Source organism: Dysidea avara, chromosome 8 (genome assembly GCF_963678975.1).
Source record: "Dysidea avara chromosome 8, odDysAvar1.4, whole genome shotgun sequence".
NCBI lineage: Eukaryota > Metazoa > Porifera > Demospongiae > Dictyoceratida > Dysideidae > Dysidea > Dysidea avara.
The window spans coordinates 24307119-24333473 of NC_089279.1; the positions used below are offsets into that span (position 1 = coordinate 24307119).

Consider the following 26355-nt stretch of genomic DNA (forward strand, 5'->3'; position numbering starts at 1 on the left):
TGGTATAATTAATAAATCATGTAGTACTTTATATAGTAAAACTAGTCTAGCTGATTTGCGACGTTCTTGTAGTGTAGGCCATTGCAAGTTTTCAAGGATGTTAGTGATGCTGTCTCTATTATTTCGTCTCCATGGTTGACCTGTGACAAAACGAGCAGCTCTATGTTGGACCATCTCTACTTGATTTATGTTGGTTTGGTGATATGGAGTATCCGTTTCAGTTCTACTATACAGTAGCCAAGCATAAGATGAACATACCACAGCATTCCAGGGGTTTAGTGGTGACCACAACACTGCCTGAGTTAAACTGTGGTGAGATTTGAGACTACCAGAAGCCCTGGAATGCCTTCAATACATGAAATATCAAATATCTAATGCCTGGCTTTCATCCACAGTGGACCTGTCTTGGTGGCCACTTGTACAGAAGAGAAACAGCTGCCATACAGTCTTGCAAGTGAAACAGTTGCCACACCCCTTAATTATCAATTTTTAAAATCTTGAGCAAAATTGTCTGTGCGAGCGAGTGTGATGTTGTGCTTTGGCAGTGTTGTGTATATGGTAGCCATATCAGATACTGCCTAGTAGTGACACATCATGAGTATTTAAATCACAATGCATTACTTTATTATCCATCTAAATACAATCCCTGAATGTGTCATTTTGTGTACAGAGCAATCTGCCACAAGAAGTGACCTGAGTAAGGTTTCAGTGTATATTGTTAACCATTAATATTGTTCACCATTGTTAACCGTATGTACAGTGAAATCTCACTTAGCAGCCACCTCTTCAATAAGACCACCTTGTTATATTGTCCACCTCTAGTAGGTCCCAAATATAGCTAAGCAGTACTTTATGACCTCACTAATAAGGCCACCTTGTTATTCAGGCCAAATTTGTTGGTCCCAGAGCTGGCCCTATTAATGAGGTTTCGCTGTACTTATGTGCATTTTTATTTTTGTAACTTATCTTCTTCAGGTTTACTGATGGGCACTATGAAGCATTGTTGACTAGTCTGTGCATAATGTGGTGATTTGAAATGCTAAAACGGTACGTAGCATGTCTTGTATGCACATGTTGTAATGTGTTGTAATGTGTTGTAATGTGTTGTAATGTGTCCACACATCTTAGAAATAAAATTGTATTCTCTATAAATACTCAGTTCCATTGTGCCACTGGGTCATTAGTGGGTTGAGTATGTATCATCCAGGATATTGGTCACATTTTGTCCTGGCCAAGTGGATCTCATCCACTGACAGAATATACAGGATCAGATCATGTGTATAAATCATGGTGGAACTTGTTTATTGCCACCTTCACTCAATAAGCAGTTAGCAGTGTATAAATTCTCAATTTGGAATTGGCTTTTCAAGAGAGGTTGTCTTTCTATACTGGTGGCCATTAAGACAGGTTGTACTGATGGAGTGTACATACAAGAGATGTAACAATATCCTCCACTTAGTGTCGTTTGATAGTGATGCAATGGAGACTATGTATTGTTGTATTTAAATACTATACTATTGTAATGCAACTCTAGCACATCAAGACACACGATAGTGTGTCGTGCGGCCCAACGTGCGGCCCAAGAAGTCGGCGCGCCACACCGTGAGTATATTTACAGGAAGAAAGAAAACGCAATTTTCACACCTATGTAGCTCTGTGATCCCTAATCCTATTGGAACCACATTTGCTAGAGAAGTGCCGGCCAGTTAGGGGAGTCTACATACCAAATTAGAAGAAAATCGCTCTAGCCATTTCCGAGATACGAGCGAACAAAATTTTGTTTTAATTTCTTCGTTTTTTTCTTCTACTTCTTCATTTCACACACTTCGCAAAATCCGCCATAAAACACGAATTCGTGCTCCAATCGGGCTGAACTTTGGCACACTTGAAGGGCTCATTAAGGCGGATCTCAGTACCAAGTGTGGTAGGAATCCGATGAACATTCACGGAATTATGATCGATTATTCGCGTAAAATAAGGTCGAAGGTCTGTCACGCCCACAGGGTAAACCCCTTGAAGGAATGAGCTGAAAATTGCTATGTAGATGGAGTAACTATCGTAGGAGTGCCTTTTTGTGGTTTGAAAAGAATCGAGATAAAGACCATGGAGATATGACACAAAACCCAACCTGTGGCACAATTATACAATCGATTTTTATGAATAAAAAAACTATTAGTTTTCACGCCTACCAGGCAAACCGCTAAGAGCAATGAGCTGAAAATCGGTGTGTAGCTGGAATAATCATCATAGAAAGTCCTTGCAGTAGTACAGATGAATCGGATTACAAACCACTGAGTTATGATTCGAAACCCAACTAAGTGTAGTAAATGCAAGATCGAGATACTCTAATAGAACAGTCACCCTAATAGAGCATTTGGCTACATTTATAACTTACTCCATTAAAGAATTATATTACATTGCAAGTTATTCTGTAGGAATTTCAGCTACAAACAGTTAATTTTATAGACAATTCAGCTAGAAACAAGTCACCCTGTAGAGAGACCAGCTAGAAGAAGTCACCTTGTAGAGAGTTCAGCTACAAAGAACTAGAGTTCAGCTGCAAACAATTCACCCTGTAGAGAGATCAGCTAGGAAAAGAATTTACCTTGTAGACAGTTCAGCTACAAATGTAGAGAGCTCAGCTGCAGACAAATCACCCTGTAGAGAGTTCAGCTACGAAATATCACCCTGTAGAGAGTTCAGCTAGAAGAAGTCACCTTGTAGAGAGTTCAGCTACAAAGAAACCACCATGTAGAGAGTTCAGCTGCAAACAAATCACCCTGTATAGAGATCAGCTAGAAACAAATCACCCTGTAGGCAGATCAGCTAGAAGAAGTTACCTTGCAGAGAGTCCAGCTACAAAGAAACCATCATGTAGAGAGTTCAGCTGCAAACATATCACCCTGTAGAGAGTTCAGCTACGAACAGATAACCCTGTAGAGAGTTCAGTTAGAAACAAGTTACCCTGTACAGAGATCAGCTAGAAGAAGTTACCTTGTAGAGAGTTCAGCCTCAAATAAATCACCCTTTAGAGAGTTCAGCTAGAAACAAGTCATCCTATAGAGAGATCAGCTAGAAGAAGTCACCTTGTAGAGAGTTCAGCTACAAAGAAATACCCAGCAGAGAGTTCAGCTGCAAACAATTCACCCTGTAGAGAGATTAGCTAGAAAAAAGAATTTACCTTGTAGAGAGTTCAGCTACAAATGTAGAGAGTTCAGCTGCAGACAAATCACCCTGTGGAGAGTTCAGCTACGAAAAGATCACCCTGTAGAGAGTTCAGCTAGAAGAAGTCACCTTGTAGAGAGTTCAGCTACAAAGAAACCACCATGTAGAGAGTTCAGTTGCAAACAAATCATTCTGTAGAGAGTTCAGGTACAAACAAATCACCCTGTAGAGAGATCAGCTAGAAACAAATCACCCTGTAGACAGATCAGCTAGAAGACGTTAGCTTGTAGAGAGTCCAGCTACAAAGAAACCATCATGTAGAGAGTTCAGCTGCAAACATATCACCCTGTAGAGAGTTCAGCTACGAACAGATAACCCTGTAGAGAGTTCAGTTAAAAACAAGTCACCCTGTACAGAGATCAGCTAGAAGAAGTTACCTTGTAGAGAGTTCAGCTACAAAGAAACCATCATGTAGAGAGTTCAGCTGCAAATAAATCACCCTTTAGAGAGTTCAGCTAGAAACAAGTCATCCTGTAGAGAGATCAGCTAGAAGGATCACCTTGTAGAGAGTTCAGATACAAACAATTCACGCTGTAGAGAGATCAGCTACAAACAAGTCATCCTGTAGAGAGACCAGCTAGAAGAAGTTACCTTGTAGAGAATTCAGCTACAAAGAAACCATCATGTAAAGAGTTCAGCTGCAAACAAATCACCCTGTACAGAGTTCAGCTACAAACAGATCACCCCGTAGAGAGTTCAGTTAGAAATAAGTCATCCTGTACAGAGATCAGCTAGAAGAAGTTACCTTGTAGAGAGTTCAGCTGCAAATAAATCACCCTTTAGAGAGTTCAGCTAGAAACAAGTCATCCTGTAGAGAGATCAGCTAGAAGGATTACCTTGTAGAGAGTTCAGATACAAACAATTCACACTGTAGAGAGATCACCTCGAAGAAGATACTGTACCTTGTAGAAAGTTCAGCTACAAACAGATCACTCTGTAGAGAGATCAGCTATGAATAGATCACCCTATAGAGAGTTCAGCTACAAGCAATTCACCATGTAGAGAGTTCAGCTACAAAGAAATAATCATGTAGAGAGTTCAGCTGCAAACAAATCATCCTGTAGAGAGTTCAGCTATGAAAAGATCACCCTGTAGAGAGTTCAGCTAGAAGAAGTCACCTTTTAGAGAGTTCAGCTACAAAGAAACCACCATGTAGAGAGTTCAGCTGCAAACAAATCACCCTGTAGAGAATTCATCAGCTACAAACAAATCGCCCTGTAGAGAGACCAGCTAGAAACAAGTCACCCTGTAGACAGATCAGTTAGAAGAAGTTACCTTGCGGAAAGTTCAGCTGCAAACAAATCACCCTGTAGAGAGTTCAACTACAAACAGATAACCCTGCAGAGAGTTCAGCTAGAGTCAAGTCATCCTGTAGAGAGAATCCTGTAAAGAGTTCATCTACGTACAAACAAATCACCCTGTAGGGAGTTCAGCTACATTTCAAGTCACCCAGTAGAGAGATCAGCTGCAAATTATTCTGTGGGGATTAATTGACATGTAATAAATATCTAATCAAAAACAGCCAAGCTGTAAAAAAAGGTGCGGCCCCCATAAAGGCCATGGTGAAAAAAGATGTGAAATCCAAGGTGGCGGCCAAGAAATGGCTGTGATGGTAGGTTAATGGTTACATTTTAATAACAACAATTCAGGTGAATTTGGTGCCAAGACCAAGCGGCACAAAATTCACCTGAATTGCCGTTATTAAAATGTAACCATTAACCTACCATCACAGCCATTTCTTGGCCGCCACCTTGGATTTCACATCTTTTTTCACCATGGCCTTTATGGGGGCCGCACCTTTTTTTACAGCTTGGCTGTTTTTGATTAGATATCACTTCTTTTTGTATTTGTATACTGCAAAGCCGGCCTATGGCTGGCTTTGGGGGCTTTTTTAACCCATGTGTTTTTTTTCTTTACCACAGGAAGAAGAAAAGAACTTAAAGAAGAATTTTAGTACTTCAATTATTTTTGATTTTATTAGTAATTATACAAATTATATACATATATTTATTACATGCTCATTATTCCCCACAGGATTTTTTTTGCAGCTGATCTCTCTACTGGGTGACTTGAAATGTAGCTGAACTATATACAGGATGGTTTTTTTGTAGCTGAACTCTCTGTAACAGGTGATTTGTTTGCAGGTAAACTCTCTACATGGTGGTGTCTTTATAGCCGAACTCTCTACATGATGGTTTCTTTGTAGCTGAACTCTCTATAAGGTGACTTCGTCTAGCTGAACTCTCTCCATTTTGATTTTTTTGTAGCTGAACTCTCTGCAGGGTGATTTGTTTGCAGCTGAACTCTCTACATGATGGTTTCTTTGTAGCTGAACTCTCTACAAGGTGACTTCGTCCAGTTGATCTCTCTACGGGGTGATTTGTTTCTAGCTGAACTCTCTACAGGTGAATTGTTTGCAGTTAAACTCTCTACATGGTGGTTTCTTTGTAGCTGAACTCTCTACAAGGTAACTTCTTCTCTACAGGGTGATTTGTTGTAGTTGAATTCTCTACAAGGTGGTTTGTATGAGGCTGAACTCTCTACATGGCGGTTTCTTTGTTGCTGAACTCTCTACAGAGTGATTTGTTTGCAGCTGAACTCTCTACATGATGGTTTCTTTGTAACTGAACACTCTACAAGGTGACTTCTTCTAGCTGATCTCTATACAGGGTGATTTGTTTGTAGTTGAATTCTGTACAGGTGGTTTCTTTGTAGCTGTGTACATGATGGTTTCTTTGTAGCTAAACTCTTTACAAGGTGACTTCTTCTAGCTGAACTCTCTACGGGGTAATTTCTTTGTAGCTGAACTCTCTATATGATGGTTTCTTTGTAAATGAACTATCTACAAGGTGAATTCTTCTACCTGATCTCTCTACAGGGTGATTTGCTTGTAACTGAACTCTGTACAAGTGCGTTTTTGTGGGTGATCTCACTGCAGGTTGATTTGTTTGTAGCTGAACTCACTAAAGGGTGATTTTGCTTGTAGCTGAACTCCTTGCATTGTATCTAGTTTCTAGCTGATCTCTCTACAGGGTGATTTGTTTGTAGCTGATCTCTCTACAAGTTGATTTGTGTGTAGCTGATCTCTCTGCAGGTTGATTAATTTGCAGCCGATCTCTCTACAGGGTAATTTGTTTGTAGCTGATCTCTCTACAAGTTGATTTGTGTGTAGCTGATCTTTCTACTGGTTGATTTGTTTGTAGCCGATCTCTCTACAGGGTAATTTGTTTGTAGCTGAACTCTGTACAAGGTGCTTTTTTGTAGGTGATCTCACTGCAGGTTGATTTGTTTTTAGCTGAACTCACTAAAGAGTGATTTGCTTGTAGCTGAACTCCTTGCATTGTGTCCAGTTTCTAGCTAATCTCTCTACAGAGTGATTTGTTTGTAGCTGAACTCTCTATAAGGTGATTTATTTGTAGCTGAACTCCTTACATTGTGTGTAGTTTCTAGCTGATCTCTCTACAGGGTGATTTGTTTGTAATTGATCTCTCTACAAGTTGATTTGTGTGTAGCGGATCTCTCTGCAGGTTGATTTGTTTGTAGCCGATCTCTCTATAGGGTAATTTGTTTGTAGCTGAACTCTCTATAAGGTGATTTGTTTGTAGTTGATCTCTCTGCAGGTTGATTTGTTTTAGCTGAACTCTCTACAGGCTGATTTGTTTGTAGCCGATCTCTCTACAGGGTAATTTGTTTGTAGCTGAACTCTCCACAAGTTGATTTGTGTGTAGCTGATCTCTCTGCAGGTTGATTTGTTTGTAGCCGATCTCTCTACAGTGTGATTTTTTTGTAGCTGACCCCTCTTCAGGGTGATTTGTTTCTAGCTGATCTCTCTACAGGGTAATTTTTTGTAGCTGACCTCTCTTCAGGGTGATTTGTTTCTAGCTGATCTCTCTACAGGGTGATTTTTTGTAGCTGACCTCTCTTCAGGGTGATTTGTTTCTAGCTGATTGCTCTACAGGTTGATTTGTTTGTAGATGAACTCTCTACAGGGTAATTTGCTTGTAGCTGAACTCCTTACTTTGTGTCTAGTTTGTAGCTGATCTCTCTACAGGGTGATTTGTTTGTAGCTGAATACCTTACATTGTGTGTAGTTTCTAGCTGATCTCTCTACAGGGTGATTTGTTTGTAGCCGATCTCTCTACAGGTAATCTGTTTGTAGCTGAACTCTCTATAAGGTGATTTGTTTGTAGCTGATCTCTCTGCAGGTTGATTTGTTTTAGCTGAACTCTCTACAGGGTGATTTGCTTGTAGCTGAACTCCTTACATTGTGTCTAGTTTCTAGCTGATCTCTTTACAGGGTGATTTGTTTGTAGCTGATCTCTCTACAAAGTGATTTGTTTGCAGCTGAACTCTCTACATGGTAGTTTCTTTGTAGCTGAACTCTCTACAATGTAATTCTTTGTAGCTGAACTCTCTACAAGGGGACTTCTTCTACACTGTTAAAATGAAGAGTAACCACAACTCTCAAGGAGTTCCCAGTGTAGGGAGGATTTAACACCCCTGGAGAGTAACCATTACTCTAAAGGAGTAACTGGGGAGTAACACATGCTCTGAAGGTGGTGCCACTTACTCTTCAGAGTAATGGTTATTCTCTTCAGAGTGTTGGTTACTCTCCATGGAGTGTTAAATCCTCTCTACACTGGGAACTCTCAGAGTGTTGGTTACTCTTTATTTTTAACAGTGTAGGTGATCTCTCTACAGGATGACTTGTTTCTAACTGAACTCTCTACAGGGTGATATGTTCATAGTGGAACTTTCTAGTGGGAGATTTGTTTGCAGCTGAACTCTCTACACGATGGTTTCTTTGCAACTGAACTCTCTACAAGGTAACTTCTTTTAGCTGATCTCTCTTCAGGGTGATTTGTTTCTAGCTGATATCTCTACAGGGTGATTTTTTGTAGCTGACCTCTCTTCAGGGTGATTTGCTTGTAGCTGAACTCCTTACATTGTGTGTAGTTTCTAGCTGATCTCCCTACAGGGTGATTTGTTTGTAGCTGATCTCTCTACAAGTTGATTTGTGTGTATATAGCTGATCTCTCTGCAGGTTGATTTGTTTGTAGCCGATCTCTCTACAGGTAATCTGTTTGTAGCTGAACCCTCTATAAGGTGATTTATTTGTAGCTGATCTCTCTGCAGGTTGATTTGTTTTAGCTGAACTCTCTACAGGGTGATTGCTTGTAGCTGAACTCCTTACACTGTGTCTAGTTTCTAGCTGATGTCTCTACAGGGTGATTTTTTGTAGCTGAACTCTCTTCAGGGTGATTTGTTTCTAGCTGATCTCTCTACAGGTAGATTTGTGTTGATTTGTTCATTGCTGATCGCTTTAAAGGTAATTGATTTGTTGCAGTTGAACACCCTGCAAAGTGTTTTGTTTGTAGCTGATCACTCTAAAGGGTAATTTGTTTGTAGCTGAACTCTCTCCACAGTGACGTGTGTGTAGCTGAATTCTGTGTAACTGAATTCTCTAGAGAGTGACTTAATTGTAGCTGAATTCTCTACACAGTGCATGACTTGTTTATAGCTGAACTTTCTTCAGTGTGACTTGTAATGTTCTGAATCTCTATAGTGGTATATTTGCTTAACTCTCCACATGGTGACTGTCTTCTTGCTGAACTGTCTATAAGATTAACTGTTTGCAGCTGAACTCCCTACAGAATAACTTGTGATGTAATAAAATTCTATAATGGAGTAAATAAATTAGCCGAATGCTCTATTAGGGTGACTGTTCTATTAGAGTATCTCGATCTCGCATTTGCTACACGGAGTTGGCTTTCGAATCATAACTCAGTGGTTTGTAATCCGATTCTTCTGTACTACTGCAAGGACTTTCTATGAAGATTATTCCAGCTATACACCGATTTTCAGCTCATTGCTCTAAGCGGTTTGCCTAGTAGGCGTGAAAACTAATACTTTTTTATTCATAAAAATCGATTGCGTAATTGTGACACAGGTTGGGTTTTATGTCATATCTCCGTGGTCTTTATCTCGATTCCTTTCAAACCACCAAAAGGCACTCCTACGATGGTTACTCCATCTACATAGCAATTTTCAACTCATTCCATGAAGCGGTTTACCCTGTAGGCGTGACAACAAATCGATCTTGTTTTACGCGAATAATCGGTCATAACTCCTGAACCATTCATCGGATTTGTACCAAATTTGATGCTAGGATTCGCCTTTGGACTCCCTTTCTGTGTGCCAAATTTCAAGGCGATCGGAGTGCGCGTTTGCTTGTTATAGCAATTTTTGCAAGTGTGCGAAAAGACGAAGAAGAAGAAAAAAAAAACGAAGAAAAAAAAACGAAACTTTGGCAACTCGTATCTCGGAAATGGCTGGAGCGATTTCCTTCAAATATGGAATGTAGACTCCCTTGGCTGGCGGGCAACTGTGTAGCAATTTTGGTTCCAATCAGATAAGTGATCACCTAGATACAAAGGTGTGAAAATGACGTTTTCGTTCTTCCTGTCAATATACTCACGGTGTGGCGCGCCGGCTTCTTGGGCCGCACGACACACTACCGTGTGTCTTGATATGCATTATATACATAATTTGTACATTTACTGATAAAATCAGAATGAGTTAAAGTATTTATAAAATCTGCTTCATCTTTTTCTTTTTCCCGTAGTAAAGAAAAAAATATAGGTTAAAAAGCACCAAAGCTGGCCATAGGCCGGCTTTGGGGTATACAAATACAAAAAGAAGTGAAATCTAATCAAAAACAACCAAGCTGTAAAAAAAGGAGTGCGGCCCTTGAAAAGGCTACGGTGAAAAAAGATGTGAAATCCAAGATGGCGGCCAAGAAATGGCTGTGATGGTAGGTTAATGGCAGAGGAGGTACGACACGCACACGTGAGCGCATATGTTTTGTACAGGGAAGCTATTTCGTGGGGTTATCAACGAAAAATACGTGCCGATCAAACTCTTTTCTTATGCTTAATCCAACGGTGCAGTCTACCCCATTCAACCCCAGTGGTTCAGTTTCGATATACACAGCCTATTGGAGGAACCGTCACGTGATGAATAACTAACCATACGAAATAAAGCCCAGCAGCAAGTTGGGAGGAGAAAACCAGTGAAAATCAACTGCACAAGTGTCTAAGTAGCTTTGCAGTTCATCAAATCTTGTCTATGGATTGATTTTTCGTGATTTAATTATTTGAAGAATGCAATCACTGCGAATTCTTTTCAATAGCGCTTAATTCGTGTCGTACCTCCTCTGGGTTAATGGTAAAAATTTTAATAATGACAATTCAGGTGAATTTTGTGCCAAGACCAAGCGGCACCAAAATTCACCTGAATTGTCATTATTAAAATTTTTACTACCATCACAGCCATTTCTTGGCCGCCACCTTGGATTTCACATCTTTTTCACCGTAGCCTTTTCAAGGGCCTCACTCCTTTTTTTACAGCTTGGCTGTTTTTAATTAGATATTTATAACAGGAATGTTTGTTAACTATTTAGACATACTGGAGCCACACCCACTCATCTGGATTCTACAAATGGAGTCATACCAACTTGTTGTCATTGCACGTACTCGTTACTCCCATTATGTTTGGATGAATATACATGCTGTCGTGTGAGACTTGCTACCGTGGCGGGCCACTGGAGAAGATTTTCATAGCAGTTATATCACAGTCATTATTGTACAATTCTTACATTATTGTATAATTCTTACATTATTGTTGTGAAAACTGTTTGGTATTCACGTGTCCTCTGTATGTTGTAATTACATGTGTAATTTTGTGTGGGGGTGCTATAAAATGCATGGTGACAATTGTAAATTACCAAGTGGTTTTGCAAACTTCCTTTTAGGCTAGCTACATATGCTAATTACTCACAGCTTGTGTCAACAACTGGTAACTGCAGTTGTGCTCTGTGTCATTCTTAAAGCCGCGCCCTTAGAGAGCAAATTACGTGGGGGGCAACTAAATTCAAATTTCAAATCGAACAATGGTATGCAGCACCATAGATTATAGACTATAGCCTATAGCAGCACACTTCTTTGTGGCTACATACACTGATTAACTACACACAGTGCCAGTTCATCAATAACCAGTGACTGCAGTTGTGCTCTGCGTCATTCTTTAAACTCCAAGTTAAATTCTTACACAGAGCAAATTACGTGGGGGTGACTAAATTCAAATTTCAAACTAGCCATTCTCGAAAACATGTTTCAATCTCAACGAAACTTTTAGAACAGTTTAAAGACACATTGCCCTACATGCCAAGCGAGTATTGCGGAAAACAACAATATGGGTTTTGTATTTGGCCTCTAGGTCTACTGAGGATGACTAAAACTTCATTTGGTGCTGAACTTACGACTGTAGGGTAATGATGTATGGTGAAATTGATGATGTGAATCTTGAAGCGATCGAGATAGTACTGAAGCGATAGCAGGGCAATCAATGTTCAGAATGCACAAAGGAACGCAAGGCATACACCTGCGGTTGCGTCTAACCACATACAAAAAAAACAAAAAAAAAAAAACGAAACATACCCTATGATGTCGGCAATCTCGATCACAAAACAATTGGCATGGATTTGCTTCACTGTTTGTGTGGTAGTTACTAGTGACACGATGAGCTCAACTCTAGAGTTTCAGAGGGATAGTGTATGTGACGGGTGAGTTACAGGAAGGCCGAATTTGACAAAGTTTGTTCCTGTAAAATCCTCACGTGTAGGGGTCGCGTCATTTATTGTCTGTAGCATGCATTTCTGCTTTACTGGCCGTGCGACTCACTACCGTGAGTCTTGGTATATAAGCATGTACTTACAGTGTAAATTCCAACAATGTATGTTCCATCAGGCACAGCAGATTTATTCTTCCCCACCCACTGCACCTTTCCTTTCACTGTAATACCCTGGCAATCAAATGTTACAACAATGTCACCTTTAATAAGTGGCAGTTCAACCAATTTGTCTCTTGTTTCCTTGTGCTCAACCTTTGTTTCCTTGGCTTCAAATAGCTTGTCCATTGATACAAACATTCCACAGTCTTGCTGACAACAAAAATACTGGTCTCCTTTGAAATATCCATCTGTTGTTCCCTTACCTCTATTATTCTATTTTCAAAGTAGACAATTAAAGTATTACTGTGAGATACATACATATGCATGCATATCATAGTACTATATAGTAGGGACCACAAAGGTGTGGGCATGGCCCACAAAAAACATCACCCAAAAACTAGCCTCACTTTTCCAAGATGACAATGAAGCAGTATTGGTTAGGTAAAACTAAGCCTTCAGATTGGCCCGAAATGCTTTCAACAAGTTGCTACTGAATTTAAAAAAAAAAATTAATGGAATTTTCTACTGACTGACCCAGTAACTGAATGAATGGCTGATTCATTCAAACAAGTGTAACTCGATAACGGCTAAGGTAAAGGGCTTGATTTTTTCACTGTTCGACATCGCTTTGGCCTGAGATGTGCCTTTTGGCATACCGCAGTATATACGTACAATGCATTCTTCATGGACTTACCAGTGTCCTCCTTTGTGTCCCATTCATCTTTGCTGACAGCGAAAAGTGTTGATTTGGTGGTAGCATGTGATGGCTTCCCTTTGTAATGGAAATTGTTTGTATTTTTCACAGTGACTACTTTGATTGCAGAGATGCTTTTTAAACAGTTCTTGATTCATAACGGTGTGTAACGGGTTGAACATAGCTGACAACAAAGTGTAATGGATAAGGCTCAAATGAATACTGGTCTACTGTATTCGAATATTCGCTCAGCTCTTAACAAAATTAGTTGAATAATCGGTGTAAGGTTTCATTGCAATGAGTCAGTAATTAAGGTGACCACTACCAAGAAGCCTACAAATAACCACAAACAGCTTTGTGGCTTCGTATGAATAACTTTACTAAGAAATAGATGCCCTTTCTGAAAGGATTATCACAGCGATATGGTGATAGAAAGTGATTGTAATAGAGGGAGGTGCAATGGGCTTGTTTGTACTAATTAATACTACATTTCTTGTTTACAAGCAACTGTCAAGGCAAAACAACAGCAATAATGAATTGTAGTCCAGTAATTCGAAATATAGCACACGTCTGTAACATTGGCAATGCCTGGGCATTTAAACGGGTAGCATCAGCCATGCTGAGGTCCCACCATGTAGGGAGGTGTAGAGGGCTTGTTTCTAGTAATTTGTGATACATTTCTCGTTTACAAGCAGCAGTCAACTCAAAGTACAATAACGAGTTGTAGTCTAAATAAGTTATACGTCAAGAACCACTGGGTTCTATGGGACTTAGAAAATCCTCAAGCCTTTAGTAGCACCCTCGCTGCACTTAGGCACTACAGCTCAGGGCCTTCAAGTTTTCTAAATCCTGTAGAACCCTGGTTCTAGATATCTAACTATTATATAGGCAGTGTATAGCATGCTGCATGTATAGCATGCTGTCCTCATAGCTTCTTATTCATCATACAGTGGAACCTCTCTTAACAAACTCCTCGAACTAAGGACACAATAGAAAAACCTCCATAATAAGGACAAAAATTTTGGTCCCAGCAGGTCTGGTTAATTAATTTTTTTACCTCTGAAAGAGGAAAACCTCTATATTACAGCTATAAGTAGCCAAAAATTCTGGATCCCAAAATGTCCGTAATAGAGAGGTTCCATGGTATACACATGCACACTTGTGCATTCACAATAAGTCAAGTACACAGTGGTACACAACAACATTGTTTCTCTGGTATTATACTGTGGTTAAATATAGGTAATGATATAGGATTTCATGTTAACATGAATACATTGGATACTTGTTAACATATATTAACACGATGGTTACTATTGCAGAGACTAAGTCTGAAGATCAATGGCAAAGTGAACCTACAAGAAGCAAATGTGACCGGATCTGCAAAAACCCGGCATAATGGTGCAAGCCTAAATTATCAGTATAGGCTATTGATTGCAATGCATAAAATATTTGCGTAATTGAAAAGTAGTTCGTAAATTTTGTTTAATGCTTTGTTCTTGATGAAGAAAGGGTGCAATGTTAAAAACATGGGTACCATCTTATTCGTCTACTCAAGAGGAGTTCGAAAATCTTTGTTTCATAGTGATCGATTATTCTTCACTGATTTCATCTCTGTATGTGGTGAAGAAAGATGGTGGGAGGAAAAACTCACCATGTAATTGACTCCCCTATTCATGGCGAACACGATGGTGTAAGTTGCAACTCTGGACTGCATTGCATTTGTAAGTTACAGTCATTTTTGTAAGCACTTGTAATTTATTTTCCCAATACTTGCTGTACAAATCAATCTTTCTGTTGTTGCTACTTTGTAGGGCTGTAACTCCAAACGTTGTTGGCATACAAGGCTGAAACTTGGCCAGAGCATGCACTTGGCTAAGTAGATTATAAATATTCAATAATAAAGAATTTGAAAAATGCGCTATTACAGTAGCGGACAAAAAAAAGTTCCCGTTCCATTTGCGTTTTATGTTTTTGGTGAGGCGCTTCCGTTTTGCTAGCGTTTTAATTACATTTCGGAAGGTCCAGTTTCCATACCAACATGTAATTGACTAATTACAGTGACATATGGCAGCCATTTTGAAGTACACGTGACAAAATAGTAGTCATAATACGTCATCATCCTGTTCAAGTATATAAATGCCATGTGTCTACACTTGACCGGCTTTTTCTTTGGCTTTGACAGCAAGTTATTTCTCCGCGGATTGACCGACATCGACAACATGACTGAGACTAATGCAATTACTGAAGGACTATTTAAAGAATTGCTGACTAGCGTGAAGACACTTCAGGTCGATGTGGCGGCATTGAAAAGCAGCGGGGCCATTGGTGGCAACAACCCACCGACCGACAAATCCGGTTATGCCACTCTACCAGAGAATAGTAATGAAACAGGTGGCAATTCTCGTAAGAGGCAATGATCTGGGTATGAGTCAGACTTGTCTGACGATGAAAACCCTGGTGGCGATGATGATAGTGATGACACCTTCAAACTTTCTGAAGAGGGCGATGCCTTTATTGAGGCAGCGTTTAAGACTAGACTGGATGACACTACCAGGACTAAGAAAAAGGCGAAGCTTGGGCTTCCCGACTGTAAGTGGCTGAAAGTACCTTAGCTAGACAGTTTCATCGCCTCCACCATTCCCAAGGATGTTATCAGAGTTGATGCCGCCACTCAGAAGACTCACAAACTCTGGCTGGAGGTAACTGCTCCACTGACAGCAATTATTGAGAAAGTGGATGCAGGTGATATAGACCAGGCTGAGGCCATCCAGGGAATAAGAGCTGCCTTGGTATTGTTGGGAAATGCTTCCCAACATCATGCCATTCAAAGGAGGAAAGCAGTGCTACAACACCTCAATCCTCAACTAAAGTCGCTAGTGAAAGATGAGGACTGCTACCACAGCCCCCTTCCTGTTTGGACCGAAATTTGGTGAGATTGCTAAAGAACGACTGGAAGCTTCAACCCTGATATAGAAGACCCAGACCCAGAGGCGTAGCTAAGGGGGGGCAAGGGGGGGCATTTGCCCCCCCATCACTAAATGATTTTTTTTTAAACCTTCGTCACAAGTTTACCAGTATTAAACTGTAATGTAATGTAATTGTAATTTTTAAGCAGGGAGTCCACTCAGTAAAACTGATTTTCAGTGGAGTCCTGAACAAACATACAATAGACACATACAATAACTAATAATATACAAAAAAAACAAACAAACATACATACACAACTAAGGATACATAGACAAAATTAAACTGACACGCAAATGACTGTAAATTATGTACACTACTACGCGGTATCACCAGGGGTTGCTAGTGAATGCGCACACACAACATTCAACTCGCTCGTGAATCCATCGAACGAAAATATTAGAGACATACTTCTATATTTAGCCTAGATTACTCGCGTGATAGAACATTTTTGAATCTAAAAAGAGTGACCCGCTTCTCCTCGGCAGGAGTCACAACTCACAAGTGACAAAGGAGACCAAATGACGCTACGAACCTACTGCCTACGAGATGATAAAGTGTTAGCTAAATAAATGTACCAAGTTTATTTTATCGAGTCGATCACACTGAACCTTTGTACGTACAGCAGTGCAGTCTGTTTTTACTTTGTCAGTCAGTCAGTCAGTCAGTCAGGTGGATCAGTCAAGCTTACAAGTTCTGCTAGCAAGACAGGTGGGATTTGGTGCAATACATGGCATTTGAATTTTGCCGAGTGAAGTGAGTGAATACGTAATCCTGTCAGCAGTGTGCTAGGACTGCAGCACAGGCTGTGGCTAACGTAAAGTAACCTGTATTTGCACTAAAGTATTAGCTCTACGGGACTGTGGATGAATTTGTTGGAGTACAGTTGTGGCACGTGCGATGATGCTCGACGAATATAGCTACCTTGATTGGAAGCAGTCAGTACTGAAATAGTTACGTAGCTAGTTATTTCAGCTGTAATAATACAACACCGTATGTTGGCTAGCCCACCATTGGGTCATTAGCCTTTTTTGCAATCATGAATGATTTTGAGTGTTTCGTGGGGGCATGCCTGCCCCTCCATCACCTTCTGGCTAGCTACGCCCCTGCCCAGACCAAGACAACCCAAACTTTTCAAAAGCGCCACCCCCAGAAACAGAACTAGTGGGGCCGTTGGGGTGGCAGCAAAGGAAGCAGTGGTCCCAGCAGAAAGGAAAGCTGGCAGGCTGGGGGTTCAAAAGCTGCAGGAGCTGGAAAGAAATGACTAGAAACTCATGTAGTAGGCAATTTTTTAAATGTGCAAAATACAATTACCCCTACACCAGTGTCAACACTTCAGGGTCCTTCCTGATCAACACCTTGGGGTGTTAGTGAACAGCATGAGTAATATAGTCTGTCACTCTCTCTCAAGGGGGGAATTCTTCCACAGACAGAATTGGGCAATCTTGACACAGGACAACTGGGTCCTGCAAACAGTACAAGGGTATTTAATAGACTTTACCCAAAGCCCACACCAGTCATATCAGCCACCCCCAAAAGTCCTACCTCAGGACAAATATGCCCTGGTGACTCGGGAAGTACAAGAACTCCTATTGAAAGGAGCAGTAGTGGAATCCTCCACATGCACAGAGAGTTTTGTCTCCCAAATATTTCTGGTCAAAAAGAAGGGAGGGGGACAACGTCCAGTAATAAATCTGAAGGCTCTCAATCAGTTTGTGCAGGTGGAGCACTTCAAGATGGAGGATCTACACCTCCTACCAGATCTATTACAACAAGGGGATTGGATGATCAAAATGGATCTAAAAGATGCCTATTTCCAAATCTCCATACACCCAAGCCACTAGCGCTACGTCCAGTTTGTCTGGGAAGGGAACACTACAAGTTTCATAGTTTCCCCTTTGGCCTGTCATCTGCACCGTGAGTGTTTACCAAAACCTTGAAACCAGTGGTAGGCCTGTTAAGACAGATGGGCTTGCGCCTGATAGTATATCTGGACGACATGTTATTCATGCATGCCAACAAGAACCAACTAGAGGTAATGGCAGCACTACTACGCAGGTTGTTCGAGTCCTTGGAGCTGATGGTGAACACACAGAAATCCCTGCTAACCCCAACCCAGCTAATAGAATTTCTGGGGTTTCAAGTCAATTCCAACACATTGACAATTATCTTTCCATCAGAGAAGGGCAGAAAGGTACAACAGGAGGCAATAAAACTTCTGAAATCATCACCAATCTCAGCAAGGAAACTTGCAATGTTCATAAAGCTGTAGCAACCTCCAGAGCTGTCAAACATGCTCCACTACAATACAGAGCTCTACAGAGGGCACTCAACTCAGTGATTCCCGAGAACAACTCCCTGGGGTACTCAGACAAGTACGATTCTCAGATAACTCTGATCAGCGAGATGATCAGGGATCTGAATTGGTGGTCAATTCTAGACAGACAGACAATGGAAGCACCAATCTGTTCCTCACAACCTGTGATAATCATAGAATCAGATGTTTCACACCAGGGGTGGGGAGCAAGGTGCGGGGACACCAGTACAGGGCGGAGCTGGTCAATACAGGAAGCAACCCAGCACATCAACTTCCTGGAGCTTTCAGCTGCCTTTCTGGCCCTCAAAACCTTTACCACAAACTAAACGGACATGGTCCTTCTGAAAATGGACAACATCTCTGTATTGAGTTATATCAACCAGAAGGGAGGTACACACTCAGTTCAACTGTGCAACTTAGCTCTGGAACTATGGGAATGGTGTCTCCAGAGACAGATATCATTACAAGCAGAGTATGGCATTCTCAACAAGGTGGCAGATACAGAAACCAGAGTAATGAAGGACCGGTGCAACTGGATGATCAATCCATCTGTATTCCAACAAATTCAACAATCAATGGGTCCTCTCCAAATAGATTTATTTGTGTCATGGCTAACCAAATAGCTACCCCACTTCTACAGCTGGAGGCCAGAACCGGAAGCAGAAGCGATAGATTCCTTCACACAAATCTGGACTCAGGCGAGGGGTTATGCCAATCCCCTATGGTGCCTGATTTCTTGTTGTCTGAGTCAGATAAAGAGACAACAAGCTAAAGTAGTTCTGGTGACACCACTCTGGCCATACCAACCATGGTTTCCTCTATTTCTCGAAATGCTGGAGGACTCTCCCTGCCAACTTCCAAGTATCCCAGATCTAATCTTGAACCCAACCAACCAGGAGTTCATAATGAAACAGGGAGCGCCAAAACTGGTCGCATGGCCTTTCTCAGGGAATCCTTTGCTTCATGAGAAATTTCTACACAGGCTTCAGACTTGTTGCTCTCCTCATGGAGAGACAAAACCAACAGTAGTTACAACTCACAGTTTGCAAAGTGGGCTAGTTGGTGTGAGCAAAGGAATAGAAATCCCATTGCTGGACCAGTAGAAGACGTAGTTAATTTTCTAGCAGAGCTTTTAAAACCCAGGGATACCAATATAGGTCTCTGAATGCATACCGTTCAGCTATATCATCAGTCCATGAGAGAGTGGAAGGGCAGAGTATAGGACAACACCCGCTGGTTTGCAGGGTAATGAAAGGAGCATTTAATGAAAAACCACATATGCCAAGGTATTCTCAGTTTTGGGATGTTGGGTCAGTATTGTGCTTCAGTAAACAGTTGGGTGAAAATAACACACTGTCTCTAAAGTGGATGTCAATTAAGACAGCCATACTTATGGCTCTCACTCGCCCTTCTAGATCAGCTGATCTGTCCAAATCGGATATCCAATCCCAGACATACACATCTAAAGGAGCAATATTCCAACCTGTACACTTGGCAAAGCAGAGTTGCTCAGCGAAGCCAGTAAAGGAGTTTTTCTTCCCTTACTATGTAATGGATAAATTATTGTGCCTAGTGAGGGCTCTGCAAACATATGAGGAATGTACAGCTTCTTTCAGATCTGAAAAATCCAACTATCTGTTTTTGTCATGGATTGGAAAACACGAACCAGTTACTAGTAGCACCATTGCTAGGTGGTTACGAACCTGCCTCCAAGAAGCAGGCATTGATATTAATACTTTTAAAGCTCACTCAGTTAGAGGAGCAGCATGTTCAACAGCTGCTTGGTTGGGTGTCACATTAGCAGACATCCTCAATGTGGCAGATTGGTTCAATGAAACCACTTTCCAACGATTCTACCACCGAGAAATACAGGACAAAACAACATTTGGGTCAACCATCCTGTCATCTGCTAGCACTTCAAACTTACATGTTGATATGGAAACTGAGCCTTCCGAAATGTAATTTAAGAATGGCTCAAGGCATGCAGTGCCTGCAAGCTATTTATAATTACATGAGGAAGGTGAAGTTGAAATATCAACATGTCTCACCCTAGGCCCCCCTGCACATATATCATAACTTGTATGTATTTGTTTCTTTTTCCTCAAGTGTAGATTGCGGCTGCTGCTTATTCACACTGATGTAGTAGTGACCACTCCTCATACTTACATGGTTCATATATTCACGGAGTCAGCATCAACAAAGTGGAGACACGTGGCATTTATATACTTGAACAGGATGACGATGCATAATGACTATTATTTTTATCACGTGTACTTCAAAATGGCTCACTGTAATTAGTCAAGTACATGTTGATATTTCAACTTCACCTTCCTCATGTAATTATAAATAGCTTGCAGGCACTGCATGCCCTGAGTCATTCTTAAATTATTGCTGAGAATGCGTGTTTTATTTGCAGAGGAAGTGGAGTGAATGAAGAGTTGCTAATAAGTAAGTGAATATAACTAATGCTAACACACTAATGTATGTGTACTGCATGTCTTTCTCTATGTAGAACACTACTGCTTACTGTTACAAGAGGTGAGGCTCATGGAAAGTAGCTGACTGTGACAAACAGCGAAGAAGACTTGTAACCAACTGTTTTATTGTGTATTAAATCATATTTGTGTATAGCAACAAGTATTCGAGCAAACTTTGCCTAAAATACTAGCACCTGCAATATCATACTTTCTCCTTAATTAATGCTCACTACATATTTATCTGCACAGAAAAAATTTTTGTTACTTACAGTAATTGGTCGACAAAAGTGTGTTAAAGTATATAGAAATATATCATACATTAAAATATAACTTTTAGAAAAGGAGACATTAGTTGAGATGGCAGCATCCTGGCTGGTTTTGCTTTCTGGCACATGGTGGCTTCATTCCAACAAACCTGTGATTAAAAAAGAATAAAACTAATTGTTTAACAATTGCTCTAACCTTCTGTAGGTGATATCACAGTTCATTTATTCCACTTAGTGTTATATTGGCTTGTTTAAGCTGACGCGAATGTTAAACTGCCAACTAGCTTCCATCCCAGACTCTTGGAGCATCATAGCAACGATTTTGCTGGCCAATGGTGCACAGTATTATTCATCATCTTGAATAACTTGGCAATGGCTTGTACAACTGTTTGCAAATTTCACAAATGCTTCAAAAACGGTAAGACTGATGCTAGCATTTTTATTCTGTTCTGTAAGCATTTTCTTAGCCTTTTATTGCACGTAACGGAAATGGAATGTCAACGGAACGGAAACTTTTTTGTTCACTACTGTATGTCGGGTTTTCGCAGATTCGGTCACAAATTTGCTTGAAAGTGAATGTTAACATTGCAATGTGCTAGCTAGGTCATGGATGTGAAGAAAGACATAGGAAGGAAAGATATGTAGTTTTTATTACCAAAAAAGTACTCACACTTTGCTGTAGCCCCAGAGGAGGTAGGACAAGCCCACGTGTACTGATGTACAATACGCAATGCACTTAAGTGAATCTTGAAAATATTTCATGTGAGCGAATGGTTACTGTACAAAATATCGATGAAGAGGTTCAACAAGGTTCGATAGATATCTGATTTCTACCGTGTTTGCACTTTACGAAGGTGTAATTTTCGTGAAGCAATACAAAACTGTTACGAAGAAATCAGCATTCTGAAATGACAACACATGGCAATCACTAATTCACCACTAACGGTCTCCGCATATCAAACAACCACAAACAATCGTCTGTGTTGGATATATCCCTATAGAGAGGTAGAAGAATCCGTTTCTTTTGAATATATTTTAGTAGCGCTAAGGGACTTACGTAATTCCATTATGAATTGACGTGGGCTTGTCCTACCCCCCCCCCCCCCCCCCTTCCACTCTAGCCCTGTGGAGAAAAATAATAAGAAGATGAACAAAATGACATATTTCAAATGTACTTTTATTGGGTCCTCTTGACTTCATATTTTCTAGTGGACCTACACTTCTTCCAAATTAACTTCTAAAGCTTCTTTTGTAGTTGGGGGAACTTTTAAGCTGGTGTTTAGTTTAGGTGTGTGTTCTATTAGGATTTTGGCAAAAAAACATGGGCTATCTCTATTATGAAGCACTACTGTGGTTCATGATGACAAAAATGGCTCAAAATGGCAGTTTTCAATTCTTAAAAAGTACGTATCTGACGTAAAATTTGCTAGTGTACCTAAACTTCTTTCAAAATAACTTCTAAGGCTTCTGTTGAGGTTGGAAGAGTATTCTAAGGTGGTGTTCAGTTGAGTGTTCTATTAGGATTTTGGAAAAAAATAGGCGATCTCTATTATGAACCACTACTGTGGGTCATGATATTGCACTGGTTCAGGGAAGTTAATAAGATATATGCACTTTAAATAGTCTGTATATCTCATTAAGCAGTATGTATATCTCATTAACTGAAGGTGGTGCTGAACCGATTAAGTCCAGCTGCACAAAACAATTTGTTTCAACCCACGCACTTAATGAGCCATTTTAGGGTGGCCCAAAACTTTGCTAGTGTACAACTTAATGTATGCCTAAAAAGCTGTTGTGATAGCCTGTGATGCTTTAGTTTAGCATACAAAGTTTCATGAAATAACATACCTTCATTATACGCCTATATAACTCAGAAATTTCAAGCCGATTTTTTAAATAACCTAGCCAATTAACAACCTAGTGCTAAGCCACTTCGGTTCCAAACATTTCTCACCTTGTGGAACTGTACGCTTTCCTTTTTACTGCTAACAACATGGAAAGTAGTGAAAACGCATACCTATGGACTACAATATTGGCCAACAACTCTATCAAGCCCGAATCACGAAAATTCGAAGCGTACTATTGTAGATTACCAATGCCTATACCAAATTTAATGGTCTGTGGAGCATAATTTTGAAGTTATTTAGCGAGAAAGGAGACCATGTAACTAGTAGGGCCCGCTCCGCATAACAGTAATCACGCGATGGCAGCTGGTGCTGTTTGCCAGTGAATTAATCAGAGTTGTGACAAGCTAATAGTCTTAAAACGTGAATAATGTTAGTTCTATCAACAACAGTAGCTGGGCGGTCTGACAGAGCTTGTTCTGTTAGTCCACTAAGATGCTTTGCTGTGGTCCATGGATTTCCGCGTTTGTTTACACATTACCACAAACATGCTGTCCAATTATCTTTGTATGGCTGTCCTTAATCGGTTCAGCAACATCTTAAGTTATTGCACAGTTAGGTGTGCAGATATCACGTTAGCCCACAGAGCTGGCCTTAACCTTAGGCAGGGTAGGCAGCCTGCCTAGGGCTGAGGGGCTGAGGGGACCTCCGAGCACCAAAAAAGGGGCCTCAGGCTTACAGATCGCATGTACATCTATAATAAAATGCTATTCATACAGCCAATTACATTCACATTTCCCTTACGCAGCCATACACTGGTGAACAGTTCTAGGTATTCCCAGGCTATGAATAGCTTCTATCAACTTATCATTACAGAACAAGCACATACGTCGTCATAACAAAAGCACGCAGGAACATTCTCTATTGTTCTACTCACGTGCAGAGCTGATTCACGTGATAGTAAGTATTTAAAAACAAATATGGAGGGAGAGTGCTGTGACGGTTTGGAGTATAGGAGAGACATTAATTTCTTATAGTATCTGTTTGTATTGCGACCAATTCATGTGAGTTGTACATTACTTAGGAAAAGTGTATAGTGTATTAGCTGTGGTTTGTTGTAGTTTGGCTGTTTGCCATTTGCTGCTCCTTGACTGCGCTGCTTTGGCGCATCCTTCGTTTCGCACCTCTGATTTGGTGCAACTGAGTGGTTCTGTAGTCGCTACACTGGATGGAAATTGGCACTAAGATTACAGTAAAAGTATTGTTCATGATAAAGGTGATTGAGCGGGTGAGACTCAGGGGTAGCACTGGTTCTTTGATCGCAAAGGTCTCAAGATCAGCTAGTTGAAGAGGTGGAAGATTGCCGTACAGTGCTATAGAGCTGGAAAGATATCTGTATATTATCAAGACACACGGTAGTGTGTCGTGCGGCCCAAGAAGCCGGAGCGCCACACCGTGAGTATATCGACAGGAAGAAAGAAAACGTCATTTTCACACATTTTTATCTCGGTGATAGCTTATCCGATTGAAACCAAATTTGCTGCAGAGTTGCCTGCCAGCTAGGGGAGTCTACATTCCAAATGTGAAGGAAATCACGCAAGCCATTTCCGAGATATGAGCGGCCAAAGTTTCGTGTTTTTTTTCTTCGTTATTTTTTTTTTCTTCTTCGTCTTTTCGCACACTTGCAAAAATTGCTATAAAATGCAAACGCGTGCTCCGATCGCCTTGAACTTTGGCACACAGAAAGGGAGTCCAAAGGCGAATCCTAGCATCAAACTTGGTGCAAATCCGATGAATGGTTCAGGCGTTATGACCGATTATTCGCGTAAAACAAGATCGATTTGTTGTCACGCCTACAGGGTAAACCGCTTCATGGAATGAGCTGAAAATTGCTATGTAGATTGAGTAACCATCGTAGGAGTGCCTTTTGGTGGTTTGAAAGGAATCGAGATTAAGACCACGGAGATATGACACAAAACCCAACCTGTGTCACAATTACGCGATCGATTTTTAGTAATAAAAAAGTATTAGTTTTTATGCCTACTAGGCAAACCGCTAAGAGCAATGAGCTGAAAATCAGTGTATAGCTGGAATAATCTTCATAGAAAGTCCTTGCAGTAGTATAGAAGAATTGGATTACAAACCACTGAGTTATGATTCGAAAGCCAACTCTGTGTAGCAAATGCGAGATCGAGATACTCTAATAGAACAGTCACCCTAATAGAGCATTCAGCTAATTTATTTACTCCATTATAGAATTCTATTACATTACAAGTTATTCTGTAGGGACTTCAGCTGCAAACAGTTAATCTTATAGACAGTTCAGCAAGAAGCAAGTCACCCTGTGGAGAATTAAGCTACAATTATATCACTGTAGAGATTCAGAACATTACAAGTCACACTGAAGAGAGTTCAGCTATAAACAAGTCATGCACCCTGTAGAGAGTTCACCTACAATTAAATCACTCTCTAGAGAATTCAGCTACACACAAATCACTGTGCAGAGAGTTCAGCTACAAACAAATTATCCTGTAGAGAGATCAGCTACAAACAAAACACTTTGCAGAGAATTCAGCTACAAACAAATCAATCTTTAGAATGATCAGCAACAAACAAATCAACTTGTAGAGAGTTCAGCTATAAACAAGTCATGCACCCTGTACCGAGTTTACCTACAATTAAATCACTCTCTAGAGAATTCAGCTACACACAAATCACTGTGCAGAGAGTTCAGCTACAAACAAATTATCCTGTAGAGAGATTAGCTGCAAACAAAACACTTTGCAGAGAGTTCAGCTACAAACAAATCAATCTTTAGAGTGATCAGCAACAAACAATTCAACCTGCAGAGAGCTCAGCTACAAACATATCACCATATAGACAGTTCAGCTACAAACAAATTACCCTGTAGAGAGATCGACTACAAACAAATCAACTTGCAGAAAGATCAGCTACACACAGATCAACTTGTAGAGAGATCAGCTAGAAACAAATCACCCTGTAGAGAGTTCAGCTAAAACAAATCAACCTGCAGAGAGATCAGCTACAAACATATCACCTTATAGACAGTTCAGCTACAAACAAATTACCCTGTAGAGATCGACTACAAATAAATCAACTTGCAGAGAGATCAGCTACACACAAATCAACTTGTAGAGAGATCAGCTACAAACAAATCACCCTGTAGAGAGTTCAGCGACAAACAAATCAATGTGCAGAGAGATCAACTACAAACAAATCACCCTGTAGAGAGATCATCTAGGAACTAGACACAATGTAAGGAGTTCAGCTACAAGCAATACACCCTGTTGAGATTTCAGCTACAAACAAATCAATCTGTAGAGCGATCAGCTAGAAACAAATCACCCTGAAGAGAGGTCAGCTACAAAAAATCACCCGGTAGAGAGATCAGCTAGAAACAAATCACCCTGTAGAGACTTCAGCTACAAACAAATCAACCTGCAGAGAGATCAGCTACAAAAAAATCACCCTGTAGAGAGTTCAGCTAAAACAAATCAACCTGCAGAGAGATCAGCTACAAACAAATCACCTTATAGACAGTTCAGCTACAAACAGATTACCCTGTAGAGAGATCGACTACAAACAAATCAACTTGCAGAGAGATCAGCTACAAAAAATCACCCTGTAGAGAGATCAGCTAGAAGAGGTCACCTTGGAGAGAGTTCAGCTACAAAGAAATCACCGCCTAAAGAGTTCAGCTACAAAGAAATCACCCTGTAGAAAGTTCAGCTAGAACAAGTCACCTTGTAGAGAGTTC

General features: G+C 40.5%; 2 protein-coding genes across 2 annotated transcripts in view; both read right to left on the minus strand.

The window, feature by feature from the left end:
- The window catches only part of LOC136263658 (uncharacterized protein MCAP_0864-like), a 71719-nt gene extending 59611 nt beyond the window's left edge, over window positions 1–12108 (minus strand). Inside the window, exon 1 of the mRNA XM_066058298.1 lies at window positions 12001–12108. The gene's annotated coding sequence lies outside the window, so the exon portion shown is untranslated. The remainder of the gene's footprint in view (window positions 1–12000) is intronic.
- LOC136262951 (uncharacterized) overlaps window positions 1–26355 on the minus strand; it is a 245500-nt gene that overhangs the window by 171115 nt on the left and 48030 nt on the right. The gene's annotated exons all lie outside the window — the stretch shown is intronic.